Source organism: Schistocerca nitens, chromosome 10, assembly GCF_023898315.1.
Source record: "Schistocerca nitens isolate TAMUIC-IGC-003100 chromosome 10, iqSchNite1.1, whole genome shotgun sequence".
NCBI classification, from domain to species: Eukaryota; Metazoa; Arthropoda; class Insecta; order Orthoptera; family Acrididae; genus Schistocerca; species Schistocerca nitens.
The window spans coordinates 200,763,892-200,781,962 of record NC_064623.1 but is presented as its reverse complement, the minus strand read 5'-3'; positions in this window follow the sequence as shown (position 1 = coordinate 200,781,962).

The following is an 18,071-nucleotide window of genomic DNA, read 5'->3' as shown; positions in this document are numbered from 1 at the left end:
GATTTCATACATCTGTAATTTGTGGAGGAGTAATGCATGGTTCACTGAATCGAAAGCTCTAGTTAGATCACAGAATATTCCTGAGACCTTTGTACCCTTATCTGGCATGGAGCATATTTTTTGGATAAACTCATTTGTAGCATTCACAGTGCTTTTACCCTGTTGGAATCCAAACTGGTTTTTAAAATTTATATTATTTACAGCAAGAAATTTATTAATTTGTTTTTCTGCAATCTTTTCAAACACTTTAGAGAAGACCAGCAAAAGAGATAGAGGGTAGTAATTCCCCATATCTTCTGACGATCCTTTTTTGAACAGAGGTTTGATCTCAGCATATTTCAATACATTTGGAAAGCATCCCTGTTCAAAAGATTGATTTATAGTAATTGACAGTGGTTGAGAAATAATATCGTACAGACACTTTATTACAGATGTGGGTATTTCATCCCACCCATGTGAGGTTCTGTGTTTTTTAGACACAATATTTCCTTTACCACATCCCTTTGGGTGATTCTTTCAAATTGTTTAAAAGATGTGTTCTGGCTGTTTTCCAAGTTTGTGATGCCTTGGTAGAATGTTGTATCCACATCTGATCTTAGTTCATTTAGGATGAATTCATTGAAACAACTTGACATCTGAACAGGGTTTACTATAATTTCATTTTCACATCTAATTTTCAAAATCTCATGACTTTTTACTTTGGCTTCTAATTCAGACTGAACAACTAACAAAACTACTTTTGTCTTATTTCTGTGTTCTCGTATGAATTTAATGTTTGCCATTTTTTAGCTGCCACTACAACTTTCCTAAATATAGCTTTATACTCCAGAATGGGATTTTCACCCTTCAGCAGAGTGTGCACTTATATGAAACTTCCTGTCAGATAAAAACTGTGTGCTGGACCAGAGACTCGAACTCGGGACCTTTGCCTTTCGTGGGTAAGTGCTCTACCAGAGTAGAGCACTTGCAGGTTCATAATATTGTCATTATTCTATCCTGGATTTCCACTGTTTAATCATTTCCTTTGTTGTGAGTATCTAAAAAATCACTTACAAGATACTAAGAAAATTGGAACAGATTATAGTTCTTGCTTCTGTCATGGTATGTTTTCAGCATTGCACAATAAACTGTAAAGTCATTTGGAAGGCAAACCTTACTGGCAAGATAATTTTGTTGGCACCTGACTCCATAGTTAAACGTATTTTCAAATGGTCCATTATAGGCTCTACAATTTTCCACTTGCTGCGGGAAACCCACTGAGCAGCCAATGGAGTTCCTCACTTGCTTAGATTAATCAGTTTACACTGGAATACATTGCCTAAAATGTTGCAAAAGATTATTTAAAAATAACCCCAGGTGTGCTATCTTCTTAAAAGCCATCATAACTAAAATAAATGTGAATCTCAGAAAAAGCCCTGGTCATGTGGTCTGACAATGAGCTTGTGTGCTCTCCACTCCTCCATGTTTTGCCTCCTTTCCCATTACCAACAGCCACTTACCTATTCCATTAAGATGTATCTTTACAACACTTTTTTTTGTTCCACTTTATTGCATTCCAAATTTCCAAAAGCACAAGCTTGTATGCACAAGCTTGCAAGCACAATTTCTTCAAAATAGAGAGCATGCATGATAGTGCATAACCTTTTGTGTTTGTTGTTTAGATGATAAGAGGCACTTGTTATCACCCAGTGCCTATGAGTGTTTCATTTTATACTGTGTTGTGGTTATGCCTTCAGGTGATTTGTGTGCAACAATGCCAGTTAACTCAAAAGAAACTACCTTGAAACTTGTGGATGAATAAGAGACAAAAAGAAGTCATATGGAACTCAACTTCTGAAGATTATTCAAACATAAATTTGAGAGTGATGTCCTGAGCTGACACTCTGGGCTTCTCTAAATACAAGACAAATGCTATAGTCTTAGTGCATATTACTGTAAATAATATAATAAATGTTGGAGTAAAGAAACATATGTAGCAGACTACAGATTTACATAAAGTGCATGAGAATAATGAAAACTGTGGATGAACATTTTTGCTTTAGCATTGAGGAGCCTGACATTGGACTAACTGACAAAGGTGGCACATATAGAACCCCCAACAAATTGCTAGAACATGATACCTTTAACAACTTTTAAAGTTTGAAATAAATTACATCAGGTATGCAAACACAAATGTGCATAACACAGTCTCCATTGCAGTGGTTTCTTGGTACTATGGTACTCCTGTATTTGTCAAATCTGAGAATGTTAATGTGTAATCTCTTTTTTACTTAATTTGTGTAAATAATTTATTTTAACATAAAATGTGAATCATATAATGAAAGGCAAATAGCAATCACATAGTCACTAAGAACATTCCTCTATTACTTCACAGGTTGAGGAAAAATCACTGCAATGCTTTGTTTTCAAATACAAAATAAATAGCTGAAATTGGTATGGAAGTTATGTAATGGAACTGCTTAGCACACCTTGTTTCCACAAGTATTGCAGATTACAAGACATCAAATGCTAAAATATACACCATTATAATACATCATTAATATAACACTTGTCATTTCCTATAATCATTGCTTTTCTTAATGAAATGTTAACCCTTTGCCTTACGATTTAAGTTCCGTTAGCGTGGGCTGAAAGGGGCTGCAGAGTACGGATGCGCCTTATGATACCCGGCACTTACACACACCAAGGCTGCGGTGCACTATGCCTGGTGCCCATTGGAAACGAAACATTCATTGTCTCAAATACAATGATATATTCACAGATGTTTTATTTCTCTTTATAAGCAAACATACATTGATGACTTACACCTTAATAATAATATTCACAACAATGCAATGATCTAAGATTGTATAATATTTTGTTCAAAACATTCTGGGATGTGTTAAATTAGTACATTGGCAAACATATTTTCTAATGCAACATCTTCACAATGACATGTACATGAATTTAACAGTCTTCGACTGTATGATATCGTTCAAAACAATCTGGCACGTGTAATGCAAACATGCACTTTTGGCATTCCCACATTGTTTCACTGTGTTGTTTATGCTTTCTGCACACTACACAAGCTCTTGCTGGCTTTACTTTTGATGGTGTTGGATCAGTATGTTTGGGAAAATGTGCCCAATGTTGCATGTGCAGTGTTTGTAGTATATCACAGGATGCTAATCGTCCCTTCTGATGACATTCTGGTAAAGGTGTAGTTTTGAACAATGATTCTGCAATGTGAATCCCATATTCTGCTTAGCTCTGTCATTTGCCGCAATGTATTTTGTAGTACAAAATGTACTTGTTAAGTAAAGCAACATCAAATAGGTAAAAGAATATATTGCGGTATCCTTTCATACATTTTCTCATCGCAGGGAAGCAAGCGAGCATCTGATCTTGGTGATCAATTCCAATCGTGCCTCTATTGTATTCGACAACACATTTCGGTTTCCACAACGCATTGTGGAGAGGTGTGTCTGCGGCAATCATTACTGCTGTTGAATGTTTTGTGGAAAGCATGTAAATGTCTCGTTTATCTTTCCATTTTAATGCCAATATTCCATTACAACTCCTCATTATACACTCCTGGAAATTGAAATAAGAACACCGTGAATTCATTGTCCCAGGAAGGGGAAACTTTATTGACACATTCCTGGGGTCAGATACATCACATGATCACACTGACAGAACCACAGGCACATAGACACAGGCAACAGAGCATGCACAATGTCGGCACTAGTACAGTGTATATCCACCTTTCGCAGCAATGCAGGCTGCTATTCTCCCATGGAGACGATCGTAGAGATGCTGGATGTAGTCCTGTGGAATGGCTTGCCATGCCATTTCCACCTGGCGCCTCAGTTGGACCAGCGTTTGTGCTGGACGTGCAGACCGCGTGAGACGACGCTTCATCCAGTCCCAAACATGCTCAATGGGGGACAGATCCGGAGATCTTGCTGGCCAGGGTAGTTGACTTACACCTTCTAGAGCACGTTGGGTGGCACGGGATACATGCGGACGTGCATTGTCCTGTTGGAACAGCAAGTTCCCTTGCCGGTCTAGGAATGGTAGAATGATGGGTTTGATGACGGTTTGGATGTACCGTGCACTATTCAGTGTCGCCTCGACGATCACCAGTGGTGTACGGCCAGTGTAGGAGATCGCTCCCCACACCATGATGCCGGGTGTTGGCCCTGTGTGCCTCGGTCATATGCAGTCCTGATTGTGGCGCTCACCTGCACGGCGCCAAACACGCATACGACCATCATTGGCACCAAGGCAGAAGCGACTCTCATCGCTGAAGACGACACGTCTCCATTCGTCCCTCCATTCACGCCTGTCGCGACACCACTGGAGGCGGGCTGCACGATGTTGGGGTGTGAGCGGAAGATGGCCTAACGGTGTGCGGGACCGTAGCCCAGCTTCATGGAGACGGTTGCGAATGGTCCTCGCCGATACCCCAGGAGCAACAGTGTCCGTAATTTGCTGGGAAGTGGCGGTGTGGTCCCCTACGGCACTGCGTAGGATCCTACGGTCTTGGCATGCATCCATGCATCGCTGCGGTCCGGTCCCAGGTCGACGGGCACGTGCACCTTCCGCCGACCACTGGCGACAACATCGATGTACTGTGGAGACCTCACGCCCCACGTGTTGAGCAATTCGGCGGTACGTCCACCCGGCCTCCCGCATGCCCACTATACGCCCTCGCTCAAAGTCCGTCAACTGCACATACGGTTCATGTCCACGCTGTCGCGGCATGCTACCAGTGTTAAAGACTGCGATGGAGCTCCGTATGCCACGGCAAACTGGCTGACACTGACGGCGGCGGTGCACAAATGCTGCGCAGCTAGCACCATTCGACGGCCAACACCGCGGTTCCTGGTGTGTCCGCTGTGCCGTGCGTGTGATCATTGCTTGTACAGCCCTCTCGCAGTGTCCGGAGCAAGTATGGTGGGTCTGACACACCGGTGTCAATGTGTTCTTTTTTCCATTTCCAGGAGTGTATATTCTCCCTTCTTTAATGTCTGTGGGCATATTTTTTTTCTGTTTGAGTGCACTGTTCCAATCACATTAGTTTTATTGGTGGGTAGAGTTTTGAAAAGTTTTGGTGAAGAAAACCAGTTAACTAAATATAGAGTATGCCCTTTGTGTAATACTGACTGTGATAGTTCTGGAAATACACTTTCAGAGGAACTACCACTAGCATCACGTTTGTCACTACCCGTGTATATCTTAAAATCATAGCAGTATCTTGAACTTGACTCTCAAAATTTATAAATTTTAATACCAAATCTCACTCTTTTTGATGGGTTAAATTGTTTGTAGGATAGGTGCCCCTTATATTTCATTAATGTTTCATCAATGGCAATATTCTCTTGCATTAAATTTTTGATTGAACATATCTATGACTGGCCTTAGTTTGTACAGCTGATCTGTGTTGTTGGCTCAACTGTTATTCGCTATATACAGAAATCTACTTATGTACAGAAATCTCCTGAATAGCATCATCTTCCTAAATATTGGTCTTTCTATAAGGCCCTCCTAGACCAATACATCTGAATCAGCGGTTTCCTTACTTCAGCCATGATTATACATAGTGCAATGTATATTTTTATTTCATGACAGCTGATAGGAGATCACTGTTGGTCTATTTTTTGTCTCTTCTGTTCATGTTGACTATGTCTTGTGCATGTCTATTTGTCTCAGTTACGATGTTTTCCCAAAATGTACTATTACATATTATATAGAAAATGTCTAATTCTCTTATGCTTGTACTCACTTGCTGTAAAGCTGCTTCCTTTATTCCAGAAATTTCCATATACATCCAGATTGTGGGTTCATTGCCTTCATTTTGCCATATCCACAACTGATTGTTGCTGGTAGGTTTGCTCTTCTTTGTCAGTATCATCTTCAATCACCAGCCCCTTACACCGTTTTCGTACAAGAGGTAAAACGTTGCTACCACTGTCAAATTATCCTGCAAAATCATTGTTGGCTTTGCCACCACATGTCTCCCTTTCCTCATGAACACTTTTGCTACATGTAGGGAACATTGTGAAAGTATTTTTGTAATGTCGGCAGGTCCAAATGCAGCGAAGAACACTTAGTGTATGCTGCGTGTACTCGATCAGCTCCGCAGTGTGTCAGAGATGTTCTGTTTACATTTGGCGTGGCCGACTGAGGACATCCCTCACACGACATGCGTATGTTCAGCACGGTAAATGTACCCCATCTCTGATGTGTCTAGTCGATGTTTGGCCAGGTCGGTACGCTATGTGTCTCACACAACATTGTAAGCTAAGGGTTTAAATACATTTTTATCTTTCTGGAAATAATTTCGATCATGTTACTGCTGTACGGATATCTTTGTAACATGAAACACAGGTGTATTCAAACATTTCTGAACTGCAACTTCATGTATCAGTTGCGAGTTAGTAGTAAGTACATAGTAGCACAGTTGGTTGAACTCCAGAATCTGTTGAGTTACAACTTGATCAACAGCAGCAGTGGATGGCCATGTAAAAGCTAACTAAAAAATAATTGTTTTTTATTTGAGTTTGCATGTGAAGTTTAACTAGCAAAAATGACCATTTTTGAACCATAGTTTGTATCAGAACAACTGGGGACAGTGAGGAAATGCTGGACGGAGGAACTTATTGTCAGATGTAATAATTAAAAAATAAAATGAATCATTTGGAGCATCAGAACAGAGAGGTAGATAAGGTTTTCAAATGAAGTGTTTGATCCAGTATAGAGGACAATATTGAGAATGAAAAATATGTAGGTAAAGGTGGTTCAGTTTACAGAGAATACTCAAATCCAAAATAAAGAAACATCAAGAAAACCATTGAACACGTGGAACTCAGGTACGTAATGATAGTGAATGATAGACGACACAGTGGTATGGAGTACACAATACATTTATTTTATAGAACCGCGATACATACAATTTGGCAGCAATCCCTTGGACAAGATATCCTTGGTTTTTGGGAGTGTGTCAGCAGATGCTGACACACAACCACCAAAAATTATCATCAAACCAAAAATTTCCTGGGACCTTCTTGACCAGTACAAGTTTGGGAAATTTTCTGAAAAATACCATGACAACCATTGTGATGTGATGTCACCATTATGACCTGGAAACCTAAGGTCCCGAGTTCGAGTCTCGGTCCGGCACACAGTTTTAATCTGCCAGGAAGTTTCAACATAAAGATAGTCCATGGAATGGTGACATGCATATTCTTCAACATAGTAGTAGTTCAAGAGACAGCCATCTGTAGGAAAAGTGACATGTACTGTCTTCTGGGATAGAGTAAGCTTTTTTAATGTCTTGAAGCCTAAAGCTACTGTCAGTCCAGAGTTCTTAAAGATGAAACTGTAGCCAGGCCAGAGAAAAGGCAAACTTCCACCTGCAACACAGTAGCAATAGGCCCCTCAGCAGTTTCACCACTGTGGAACTTATTGCCAAGTTTGGCTTCTTGTCCTATCATGTCCAATAAACAGTCCTGAGTTAGCACCTTCAGACTTGCAGTCTTTTGGGCCTACTGAAAATGGACTGTGTGGCCAGCATTCTCCAAACTCAAATGCTCTCATTAAAGCTGTAAGACAGTGGCTAATCTCAGCTGCTTCAGTTTACTGACAGTGCAGCACATACACTCTTGTTCATTGATAGCAAAAGCACATATGAATAGTGCTGGTTGTATGAGAAAATGTAGCTGAAATACTGTTCTATTTAACTGTGTTATTGTGCTCTCATTATATGTTGTATTTTCATTGAAAATAAATTAAGGGAAAGGGGGAGGGGAAAAATACAAATATTTATTTTATGCCCATGAAACATTGTTGCAGAGTCAAATGAAAAAGCGTGTTGAAAAAATTATACAGACTGCCAAAGTACCCATTTGCAGAGGTGCAGCATGATTATGTGGATATGCTACACTATTATATAAGGCTTTACCCTTAACATTACAGTAATAAACTTTCACAAGCACACTTTCTTATTCTTGATTCAACAGGAGACAATTGCATTTAATTTATAACAATGATAAACTTCTCCACTGACCACAGATCTCCATGATAAATGAATCTCTCTAATTTTCAATTCCTTAGATAACTTCACACCATTTCATTCAAGCTGCTTCTTGACATGGTATATACACTCTCAGAAACTGTTTACCTAAAATCTTGAGAAATAGTTCAAAGTACTTCCCAAAAAAGGAGTTCCTGTGCTATTATGGCTGTTAGTAATATTGCCATTTATAATACTTTACTTTGAATTACCTGATAATATAAAAGCTGAGCATTAATGCAATTTTATGCACTATCTTTCAGTTATATTATGAAGCAGAAGAATATTTCAAGACTTCATAAGCAAATTAGTAACATTTCATTTTACAGTGTCATGTGACTTATTTACTTGCATATTTGACAAATGTGAATGTAGTAGCACCACACCTTTTAACTGTCCAGTTAACATTTTATTTTTGACAAACTATTTTGGCCCTCACAACAGATGAATCAAATTGTTTGGTTAGCACATGGTGTGCACTAACAAGGGGACCACACCAACTCATCATCACAAATTTTGTGCAAATTTATGGTACAGCCAAGGCTCGGTCAGAAATGAAAGTGACGAAAGTGCGAGCTCCATATAGCCACATTTTTGGGTGGTTGGTTGGTTTAAACAGAGGGGGGGATGTCAAACTGCTTGGTCATCAGCCCCTTGTTCCAATTACAATAATTGCACAAGCATGAGAAAAAAAAACAAATGAGACTAACAACACAAAACTGCAAGAAAGGAAAAAACCACAAGAATGACAGAAGGGCAACAAACACTGCAATGAACAAAATAGGACAAGAAAACCACAGACAGATGCAAGAAACATGTAGAAGACAGCAAAACAAGAGAGTAGATGAAGATGGCTGGCTGATTATGAGAATAAAAAGGATAAGCCAGCCACTCTGCAACTCATTAATACCTCCAGCCTAAAAGCAATATGGTGGCGGACAAGAGGGGCAAAGGGCATGAGCTAAAACTTAGATACAATGATAAAACCGACCCTCATGTATGAAACGTAAAACTAAATCAGCCAATAAGGCATTGTCTGCTAAAATTAATGGTAACAAGTCTGGTAACTGAAGATTATGGTGATGGGCAGCCAAAGGAGGACAGCCCAAGAGAATATGGGCCACTGTCAACCAGGTGCTGCACCAACACTGAGTTGGGTCTTCACGGCACAGTAGATAGCCATGGTCACCCAAGTGTGGCCAATGTGGAGCTGGCAGAGAACTACAGAGTACCTGTGAGAGGTGCACATGGAGTACTTCCACACATTCATAGTCTCCCTAATGACACGCAGTTTGTTGTGCATACTGAGATTATGCCATTCTGTCTCCCAAAGCTGAAAAGCCTTGCAGCATAATAAGGTTCACAGGTATTCCGATCTCCAGAAGCAGTTTTTGAGTAGCCTGTCTGGCCAGCCTGTCAGCAAGTTCATTGCCTGGGATGCCGATGTGTCCTGGGGTCCAGAAAACACCGTTGAATGGCTGCATCATTACAGGGCATAGATGGATGCCTGGATCATTGCTAGAAAAGGATGGCAAGGGTAGCAGTGGTTGATAGCTCGTAGGCTACTGAAGGAGTCAGTACAGAGATGGAATGAGTCACCAGTGCATGAACGGATGTTATCAAGAGCGCGAGATATGACCGCCAGCTCTGCAGTGAAAACACTGCAGCCATCTGGTAAGGAGTACTGTGCAACATGCCCTCTGTGAACATAGGCAAAGCAAACATGACCATCAGCCATTGAGCTGTCAGTGTAAGCCACTTCAGAGCCCTGGGACATGTCAAGAATCGAGAGGAAGTGACATCCAAGAGTTAGAGTCCTTAGGTCCATGTGAAAGGTCCAGACGAGGCTTCGGCCTAGGATTGGACACGAACTGCAATCAGAAGCCATGACCGTGGCCGCTGATGCAGGAGACAAATCGCCATGGTTAGTTAAAGGAGACAGTAATTTGGATGTTCAGGAGAGCTACGAATGAGGGTAATGTAACTGGCAAGCAGTTGTGCACACCTGACCTGTAACAGAGGGACTCTGGCCTCTACCAGTTCACTTGTCACCAGACTCGTCCTGAATTCTAGGTGAACTCCGCAGTGGTGCACTGGATCTAGTAACCACAACACTGAGGATGCTTCCGAACCATATACCAGATTCCCATTGTCAATGCAGGATTTTACAAGGGCTCCGTAGAGCTGCAGCAGCGTAGAGCTATCTGCACCCCAGATGTTGCTGCTCAGGCAGTGGAGGGCATTGAGGTGCTGCCAGCAGTTCCTCTTAAGCTGACAAAAATGAGCAACCCAAGTCAATTGAACATCAAAAACCATTCCCAAGAATCAATATGTCTCCACTATCATGAGTGAATCATCATTAAGGTAAAGTTCTGGTTCCGGATGAACGGCACAATGCAGATAGTAGTGCACGACACATGACTTCGCAGCTGAAAACTGGAAGCCGTGGGCTAGAGCCCATGACTGAGCCTTTTGGATGACTCCCTGTAGGTGCCACTCAGCAACACCAGTACTGGAAGAGCAATATCAAATGCAGAAGTCCTGCACATACAGAGAAGGGGAGACCAATGGCCCTACAGCTGCTGCTAGGCCATTGATGGTCACTAAAAAGAGAGATACACTCAGTATGGAACCCTGCAGAATGTCATTCTCCTGAATTCGAGGAGAACTATGGGACGCACTGACTTGGACACGGAAAGTACGGAGCAACATGAAGTTTTGGATAAAAATCGGGAGTAACTTACCATATGTTATAACAGCTTGCAAAGAACATCGGTGAGGCTGATGGGCTGACAGCTGTCCACATCATGTGGTTTGTTACCGGGTTTGAGCACTTGAATGATGGTGCTCTCCCACCATTGTTATGGAAGGACACCATTGCACCAGATCTGGTTGAAGATGATGAGGAGATGCTGCTTGTAGTCCAACGAGAGATGTTTAATCACTGACTGCAGATGCAATCTGACACAAGAGCTGTGTCAGGGCAATGTGCAAGGGCACTGAGGATCTCCCACTCAGTAAATGGAGCATTATAGGGTTCAATGTGATGTTCACTGAACGAGAGGAGTTTCCCGTCCATCCGCCATTTGAGGGTGCGAAAGGCTGAAGGGTAATTCTCCAATGCAGAGGCTCAATCATAGTGCTCAGTAAAATGTTCAGCAATCATGTTTGCGTTAGTAAATAACACGCCACTGATGTTAAAGCCAGGGTCACCTGTTGGGGTCTGGTACCCAAAAATATGTCTGATCTTTGTGCAGACATGGGAAGGTGACATATGGCACCCAATGGTCGACATGGTCCTCTCCCAAAACTCCTGTTTCCGTCTTTTTATAAGCTGGCAAATTTGGGGACCATATGTCTTCCGCCACCCATTATAACAGAGGTAGTGGCAGAGGACATATGGTGCCATATGTAATTTTACTCATGTTCGAAACAGGCTTATCTCTGCTGAAGTTATTTATTGGTCTTGACGCAGCTGCTGGGCTAAGACATTTTTCATTTATTAGTGTGTGTGACTTCTGGAGAAGACTATATTATTATAGCAGAAACCATGGTCAAGGTTTAAAAAAAACATAATTAATGCAACTGTGGGCTGTTTTCCATTCAAGACAATTTTGTAATGGTTGCTGTTGTCACTGCCATGATGAAAATAATGAAATAAAATAAAAATTTAGTTTCTACAGGGAATCATATAACTCTCTTGGCAAATGCCTTTCTGAGATTGATGTCTGAAATACTCCTCTGTGATACAGACAAGGGGAAGATTGAGTCAATAATTAAATCACTGAAGACTAAGGACTCTCGTGGATATGATGGTGTGCCTAGCAGAATATTAATGTACTGTGCTACACATGTTAGCCCTGTATTTATCCATATTTGTAATTTTTCCTTTAGGAGTGGTCAGTTTTCTGAACGATTAAAGCACTCAGTAGTAAAGTCACTTTATAGAATGGGAGAAAGGGGTACTTAGACAATTTTAGACCTATTGCTATGACATCAGTGTTTGCTAAAGTTATTGAAAAGGCTGTGTATGTAAGGATAATTGATCATTTTATACCACACTATTTGCTATCAAATGTACAGTTCGGCTTTAGAAGTCATTTTAACAACTGAAAATGCTATGTTCTCTTTTCTCTGTGAGGTATTGGATGGGTAAAACAAAAGGTTTTGAATGCTAGGCCTATTTTTTTAACTAAGGCATTTGATTGTGTTGATCACAAAATATTGATCCAGAATTTGGACCATTATGGAATATGGGGAGTAGCTGACAATTGGTTCACCTCGTACTTTAGCAACAGGCAGCAAAAGGTTTTGCTGTGTTGAGAATGGCTATGATGTGGGGTCTGAGTGGGGTGCGGTCAAGTGGGGGTTGCCCCAGGTATCAGTGTTGGGGCCACTCCTGTTCTTTATTTATATAAATGATATGCCCTCTAGTATTACAGGTAACTCTAAATATTTCTGTCTGCTGATGGCACTAGCTTGGTAGTAAAGGATGTTGTGTGCAACATTGGCTCGGTTCCAAATAGTGCAGTTGATGACATAAGTTCATGGCTTGTAGAAAATAAACTAACATTAAATCACAGTAAGTCTCAGTTTTTACAGTTTCTAACACACAATTCAACAAAACCTGACATTTTAATTTCACAGAATCTGCATATGATTAGTGAAACTGAACGTTCAAATTTGTAAGTGTTCAGATAGATAGTAAACTGTTGAGGAATGCCCATGTTCAGGATCTTATTCAAAGACTTCATGCTGTCATTTTTACTATTCAAACAGTATCTAAAGTATGTGATCATTCAACATGAAAATTAGTCTACTTAGCTTATTTTCATTCACTTATGTCATATGGTATTCTATTTTGGGGTAACTCTTCTCATTCTAAAAGGATATTTTCAGCTCAGAAATTGGCAGTTCAGGCAATAAGTGGTGTAAGTTCATGAACCATTTATTGACCCCTGTTCACTAGTCTGCATATTTTGACATTGGCCTCTCAATTCATATATATTCTTTACTGATGTTTCTTGTTAACAATATCAGCTTATTCCCAAGGATAAGCAGCTTTCAATCAGTTAATACTCAGCAGAAATCCAGCCTGCGTTTGGATCTGACTTCCTTAACTCCTGTGCAGAAAGGTGTGCAATATACTGCTGCATCCATTTTCAATAAGCTACCACAAGAATTCAAAAGTCTTAGCAGTAATCGACATGCTTTCAAATTGAACCTGAAGTGTTTCCTCATGGGTCACTCCTTTTATTCTGCCGAGGACTTCCTTGAAAAATTAAGTTGATTCTTATCTTGTGTTGTTGATTGCATTTAGTTAAACATATTGCTTGACTTTTTGGGTTCATCAACATTTTATTACTTTTACATTGTAATTTCATGTAATGATACATTCCATGACCTTGGAGCTTTGCTCCTCTGTTTGGTCCTATGGAGCTTAACGTGTAAATAAATAAATAAATAAATAAGCAGCAATATTTGGCCATTGTGCATACCATAATGCCTAGACCATACCAGCGATGTTCATGGACATTTTGTGGTGTGTAACATGTTCCCCTCTCTCCACACTACGTAGTGGCCAGAATCACTTGCTGCTGTGAAGTGGAATCATTGTAAAACATCATTCTGGACAACTGTTGCTGACCCCAACCAACATGCTCCCTACACCAACAAACTCTTTGTTGATAATTGGATAGCCAAACTGAGATGCATTTAACAGGCTTCCTAGTGTGCAAAGCAGCCTGGTTTCATGGTCATGAAATAGTTCTGGCAGAGAAACACATACCAATGTGGAGGGAGATATGTTCCTTCTCACCACTTAGGACTACAAATCAATATTCTTGTGGTGTGGTGGCCGAACTATGACCACCTGTATGCCTTTACACAGCATTTATACCTTCAGCAGCCTTTCCTATCATCATGAGATGACTGTTGGGTGTACGCATTACTTTGGCCACAATAGTGATGCTCTGACTGGCTTTAAGCCACCCAAGTACTTGTCGACAATTGTAAGCACTCAAATGTTGTCTTGCAGATGTGTTGCCATACCATACACAATGTTGCTCTAATTGGTCCCACAGCAACTTTTGTCAAATACTGTACTACGTGAATTATCACATGCATAGAGAGCATTCATACACAGGTCATCACAGTTACCATATCCCACAGTTAACATTTCCTTTTACTGTCATTGGTGATGTGTTCCATTATAATTGTCAGTTACTCCATAGTAATTGGCAGTAGCTCCTTAGTAAGTGTCAAGCAGTGTAATACATTGTCAGCAAAACATAATTACAGTGACTGTATCTGTAAATGTTGTTTATAGCTCTTATGTAACTTATTTAATGTTAATTCTTACTCTTTTGTCGACTTGTTGATGAGTCAATGGAATCTGATGCCCCTGAAAATCTTCTCTTCTTTTCTTGTGTGACCACCACCTTCTGTGCTTCATTTTCTCTGTTTGCATTGCTGATAACTCTTTCATTATCTGAATCAGACAGAATGAAGTGTAAGATAAGCATTACACACTGTCCAAGAAGCTATTTATATAACAGCATGCTTCATGTAAAATGGGGCACCATGTAGCAGTTAAAATAAGCAATTATCTGATGATGCCTTTGCAATACTTGCCCTCTTTCTCCAATGGCAGAAAAACTATGAGGACAATGGAGAAACGAGAGAGACATTGCTGGTCATTCACAGCATCAAACTGAGGAGACCCCCCATGATGTGGGAGCACCAGAAAAAAGCAAAAATCTTGACTGTCTCGCAAAAGAATGGGGCAGATTCTCACCTCAGTAATGTAAAATTTTAAAGCCCTACTAGTAGGAAAATGGTACACACACTCAGAGAAAATAGATAACCAAAGATTTCAACAAAGCAGTAGTTCAGAAAATTGGATATTTGTTGTAAGGTCTTATGGGTCCAAATTGCCAAGGTAATCAATCCATAAGCTTACACACTACTTATACTACTTAATATAACTTGAACTAACTTATGCTAAGAAACACACACACACACACACACACACACACACACACACACACACACACACACACACGCGCCCGCGCGCGCCTGACAGAGGACTTTAACCTCTGATGGGGGGGAGCCGCGGTAGTGGTTTCATTGTTATTTTCTGCCAGTTTACATTACGTACAGAGAGAAAAAATGACAATGACAAAAATTAATTAATGTACAGTAATGAAATTTTGGGAGTTCATTTTTCTAGGTAACACATTTAACTGATTACAATTGCAAAATCACAGGTAAGTGTGAGACAAGCCATTGAAAATATGAAATGCTAGTACACTAATAACTGTGTAACCACCAGAGTATTGAATGGAAGCATGCAAATGTGCTTGTGTTATGTTGTACAGGTTCCAGATGTCAGTTTGTGGGATGGAGTTGCACTTGGTTGGTCAGGGACAGTTAATGCTGGTTGTGGATGAAACTGAAGTTGTAGTCTGATTACGTCCAATATGGCCTTGACTGGAGACAGATGTGGTGTTTGAGAAGGACAGGCCGACATGTTGACACACTACGTAGCATGTAGGGTTATAGCAGCAATATGTGGATGAGCATTACCCTGTTGGAAGACAACCCCTGGAATGCTTTCCAAAAATAGCAGCTCAGCAGGTCAAATCACCAGTGATGCACAAATTTGCCATCAGGGTACATGGAATAAACAATAGATTGCTCCTGCTGTCAGAAGAAATTGCACCTCAGACCACAACTCCAGGTGTAGGTCCAGGGTATCTACATCGCAGACTGGTTGCTTGCGGACATTCACTTTGTCTCTGTCTAACTAACACGCAGCTATCACTGGCACTGAGACAGAACTGACTTTCATCAGAAAACACAACAGACGTCCACTCCACCCTCCAATGAGTTCTCACTTGACACCACTGAAGTCACAAATGGTGGTGGTTTGGGGACCAGTGGAATGCATGCTACAGGGCATCTGCCTCAGAGCTGTCCTTGAAATAACTAGCTTGTAACAGTTCATTGTGTCACTGTGGCACTAACTCCTGCAGCTTAATAATACTTCAGAAAAATATAAGTACAGCTACTATATCTGTGAATGTTGTTTATTGCTCTGATGTAACTTATTTGATATTAATTCTTACTCTATTGTTGGGTTGTTGATGCCTCAGCTGCATCTGGAGTCCTTGAAATACTTCTATTCTTTTCTTGTTTGGCTTTCATTTACTCTGTTTGCTTTGCTGGTAATTTTTCACTCTCTGAATCATAGTACAAAGCATAAAACATACATTACACACCATTCAGAACAGTTAGCTATATAACAAACAGGCAAACAACTAAACAAACAATGCTTCAACTAAAATGGGGCCACCATGTAGTGGCTAAAGTAAGCAGCTATCATATGATGCTTTTTCAATACTTGCTGTCTTCCTCTGGTGCCCAAAAAACACGGGAACAATGGAGAAATGGAAGGCGGAGTGCTAGTCATTCATAGCAGATAAGCTAACAGTGTCTCCCAGTTCACACTCTGACCTCATACCCTGCAATTACTGATTAGAATTAATTATTTAAATTCTGGGTCTGCTGATTTTCAGGACATGTGCTTTATCATTCATAGCAGCACACTGAACTAACACGTTGGAAAGTTCAAAAATGTTGACAGATGAAATGCGAGAGCACCAGAAAAAAAGCAAAAATTGTTACTGTCCAGGTGGAAAGGAAAAAAAGGGACAGATGGTTACCTTAGTAATGTGTAATTTTAAAGCCCTACTAGTGCAAACAAGGTACATACCATCACAGAACATAGGTAGCCAAAGCTTTAATGAAGTGATGCTTTCGCTGTTAATTGTAAGATTTCAGTCAGTTGGATTATATAAGTAGTCTTCTTGTACGTCAGCAACCTTAGATTTTGCCTTGTAGGAAAGTTTAAAATAGATGCCAGATATCCAAAATTGGTCATTTAATTTATGTTCCTGGGAAACTGAACCTGCTTACTAAATTAATAAACAACAGATAAGCTAACAGTGTCTCTCAGTTCACACTCTGACCTCATACCCTGCAGTTACTGATTAGAATTAATTATTTAAATTCTGGGTCTGCTGATTTTCAGGACATGTGCTTTATCATTCATAGCAGCACACTGAGCTAACACGTTGGAAAGTTCAAAAATGTTGACAGATCAAAATAATTGGTATGTAGCTGGTAAAACTCTTCATAGTTTCTCGTGGTTCACATCTAGGGTTCTTCTTTCTTACTTTCCTGTAGAATATTGTCACAATATTTGGATTTGCAGGAGTTAATGGGTTTGATCATCTTGTATCAATTCTAATTGAAACAATGAACAATGAACACCTTTAGGTTTTCTGTTTGTTGATATACTCTTGAAATTATTTCACAAATTTTAAACAACACTTTTTTTCTGTGGTTCACAATTATAAAAAGGGACATTTTAGCATTCTTATTAAGACATAATGGGCAATTTTGACAACATGTGTCCATACACAACTTATTTTAACCAACTACTCCACAGCAATTAACTGACTTTATCCCCTGGTAGCCCACAGATTGTTAAATACCAAGATAATAATACACCGGTCAAATATTATTAAATTCCTCTGTGCTTACATACCTCTCTGACATGTAGATTCATCAAAATAATCAAGACAATTTTTGTATAAGAAACTTGTACAAAATTTATGGCAATTAAAAAAGGATATTGCAAAATGGATGATAAAACAATTTGCACTGGAAATTACAGTTGGTACATAGAACATAATATAGTCATACCACTTTCATTACAACACTGATCAGTATAAATTAGGATGCAGTTGTGATCAACACATAGGATTGTTTAAAAATTTAACTAAAAAACAAAATTTTTATGATCATACTTTTATATGGCTGTGAATTGAGACACATACTGGGTCTCTAGAGAATTCAGGATAGAAGCCAGTCTACATCTCTGTAAGTACTTGAATCTGTTCCAAGTGAAATGTCACTTGGTCTGCTAGTGTGCAGATCCCCAATGGCT